Raw genomic sequence first — 3,632 nt, 5'->3', positions numbered from 1 at the left:
TTCGTGTTTAGAGAGCTCAACCCAAACCCGACCCAATTAAATATCGTGTCGTGTTCGTATCGACCCACTTACATAAATGGGTCATTGAGCCTCAACCCAAACCCGTTAATTTCGTGTCGGGTTCGTGTCGTGTTTTCGTGTCGTGTCATTATTTGCCAGCTCTACCTCTTAGGACTCAAAATTTAGTCTTCACTAATTATTTGACCATAATTAACTCATATTTCTAAAAGTTGTTCATTAATGGACTTAAAATTATAAAAATAAGCTATAAACTTCAAATAAATCACAAAATTTCAAATAAATTTGAAATTTGAAATTTAAACTCATGAACATTCTGGAAAAATACCATGACACTCATAATGTTCAAAAACTTAGGTTAAAAATTACGAAATTGATCCGGAAAAACAATGTTGTGGTTTATCGGTTTTAACTAATATAATCATAAAAACATGTGAAAAATTATACACATCAACTATTTAATTTTATATCTGAAAAAGATAATAAAATGCAACATATAATGTTTTTCCTTAGTCATAGAGTATGTTTTATTAATATTTCCCTAATAAAGTCACTATTCATGCTATTTTTCTTCAAAAATCCATAAATCATGCAAAAAGACTTCACTATAGCCTATTATTTTACACACATCTTGTAAAATTTTATGTGACAACATACTAAATTTATATGACCAGATTCGAAATTTATCTCATATTAACCTATTTTTCACTTAAATCCGATTTTGACAATGAAAAATCCATTTTTCGAGCATAAGAAGTCCAAAAATTATGAAAATTTACAGGTCATCTCAAACTAATACATGTGACAACATATCCAAAAATCACTAGAAAATTCGAAGTTTAACTAATTTTAGTCCGAAAATGACATTTTTTCTCATAAAATCATATTTTAATGCCATTATTTTGTAATATGAACAATAAAAATCCATAAAATAACAAAAATATCCTAAAAACATTTTAGGATCAGAAATTTTAACATGCAAAAATTAATTTTGTGATATATCATAATAACACAAATTATACAAGTTTTATATGTTAATCTTTATAACTCGGAAAAACTTTTAACCGATTTGCATGCAAACAACCATGGCTCTTGATACCGATTGAAGGAAAAGTAGATCTATATACCTAACATATTCCTATATGTTCTATTTTAATTTGTCATAAAATTAATAAATGATCTTATGCATGCAAACTTATAAACAAAATAAAGAAGAAGCATTCATCCTTACATTGGAAATTCGGTTTAAATGGGCACAAGAGAGATCACCTTCTCTCTTGTTCTTGTGCTTTCCTTTTGGATGAACAAAGGCCCAAGTGTAGGATCTCTCCCAAGGATTAATACCCAAAGCACACTCTTAATAAAATTAATATTATTAATACTAGACAATATTAATTTTGTAAGAAAATTGACCCAAAATAATTTGGTTTTTAACTCCCAAAACCGGTTAGGAGAGGAGAATAGAAGGTGAAATATTTTATCTCTCTAAAATATTTTTGATGAGATGATTGAATGAATGAACAACAATAACATTATTGTGTATAAGGTAAAAATAAGAGGAAAAACCAAACTGGTTTTTGCCTCTCTAAAACCGGGTGGAAGAGGGCATGGGAGGGAGCCAATGCATGCTCTAGTTGTTCTTCATAATGAGCAATAGGTATGCATGGCTAGTTTAGTAGGTAATCATGGTGCTTACCACTAACAAAATCAACTTAATATAAGCCTAATCCTCCTCATATTTTCGGCACATATGGATAACATGGAATCCATTTTATTTTTGTCAATTTGTCAATATGTCACATGTCACATGTCACATAAAATTGCTATGTATTTTTAACATATTAAAAATCAACGTATTAATAAAAATACGTCATATACAAAAATCGACTTAGTAATTCATAATTACTTGTACCAACATATTTTACCAATTATAAATCACAACAATTTGTATTTATAATAATTCATTCAATTTCAATTGTTTCTTTAAACAATAATTTCATCTGAGTAAAGATACAATTCGATTACTCAGACCGTATCTCATTTAATCAAATTTCAATGAGATACGTAAATAATACTTCCAAAATCTTCCGTCAATTTTAAATAATTTAATTGACTCGTAACGTTATACGATCAATTAAATGATCAATTAAGAGTGTTGCCCTATAGGTATGACCTAGGGGATCAACTGATCACCACCGTCGCACGACAGTAATGTCAAACTCTAGTCAGCCAATCATTACCGATATGTGTGGACCAGTTGATAGTAAAATATTACTTCCCAATTGTATTCTTTATAATGAGACTTAAACATGTGATCATCATGATCAACAGTCGTGATCGCATTATTGTCGGAGAACACATATTCCAACAATTTTGTACCAACCGAGGAGAACCTATCCAATGGTACTCCCACACCACAACACTTCACCGGAAATTTCATTGCCAAATCCGCATTTATCCAATTAGTCGAAAGAAGCCAATTTGGGGGGATGCCTAGTGAAGACCCTCACTCTCACATGGAGACTTTTTGTGACTATTGTGATGCAATTTCTCAAACCGGTGTAACTCAAGACCAAATTCGATGGGTCTTATTTCCTTTTTCTCTAATTGGCACCGCAAAACAATAGTTGAAAGGCCTTGATAAGGCTACTCTCGGAATTGACTCTTAGAAGAAATTGGCTCTAGCTTTCTACAAAAAGTTCTACCCACCGGAAAAGACTAACATGCTAAGAGCTCAAATTACGGGTTTAAGCAAAGAGATGAAGAATCTTTGTATGAAGCTTGGGAGCGATTCAAGGGAATTTGTCGCTCATGTCCTCATCATGGACTTAGCGAGTGGTTCTTGGTACAACAATTTTAGAATGGTCTTTATGAAGACTCAAGAAACATTCTCAACATGGGATCAAATGGTATGTTCACCGAAGTTGACGATAATCAAACTTGGAACAAGATTGAGAAAATGGCGGTCCATAATTCACAATATAGTAGACCTTTCAAGGCTACTAGAGGAGGAAAGCATGAAGTGGACTCTATTACTCAATTGGGTGCTCAACTTAGTTCTCACATTGATACCATCAATTTAAAGTTCGAAAAAGCTATGGCTAGACTTGAAGAAGCCTCAAAATCACCAAAGCAACATGTTAATGCCATAACGGCATCTTCATCAATCCCAAGCGGGATATGTGAGAATTGTGGAACTTTGGGACATGACCAAAGTGAATGTAGGGAAACAAATAAACAAGTGAATGCTTTTCAAGCATACAAGAGTGGTACCCCTTATTCAAATTATTACAATGAAAACACCAAATTCCACCCAAATCTCTCATACAAAAGACAAAATGTTCAAAACCCTCAACCAACATACACCCCACGTCCCATGAGAAACAAAAACCAAAGACCCTTTTACAACCAAAACCAAGGTTACCAAAACCAAACTCCATACAATCAACAAAATGACCAAGGTTTTGATGTCCAAAAAGCGGTCCTCCAAATGCAAAAGAATCAACAAGAGTTTTTCACTCAAATGCAAAAGGATAGTCAAGCGAAGGAAATCACCATTAACAGCATCCTAGCCCACACCAAAATGTTGAAAACCCAATTGACTCAACTAGCAT

At 32.8% G+C, this 3,632-nt stretch overlaps 1 non-coding gene across 1 annotated transcript; it reads right to left on the bottom strand.

The window, feature by feature from the left end:
* Positions 1-2,741: 2,741 nt before the first annotated feature.
* LOC141634778 (small nucleolar RNA R71) lies at positions 2,742-2,847 on the bottom strand. The gene has a single exon (XR_012539500.1). It is a non-coding gene; the product is annotated as a small nucleolar RNA R71 (small nucleolar RNA).
* Between the last annotated feature and the right edge of the window lie 785 nt (positions 2,848-3,632).

The sequence above is a fragment of the Silene latifolia genome, chromosome Y (assembly GCF_048544455.1).
Source record: "Silene latifolia isolate original U9 population chromosome Y, ASM4854445v1, whole genome shotgun sequence".
Lineage (NCBI taxonomy): Eukaryota > Viridiplantae > Streptophyta > Magnoliopsida > Caryophyllales > Caryophyllaceae > Silene > Silene latifolia.
Note: the sequence above shows the minus strand (reverse complement) of the source record. Positions and strands in the feature narration are given on the sequence as shown.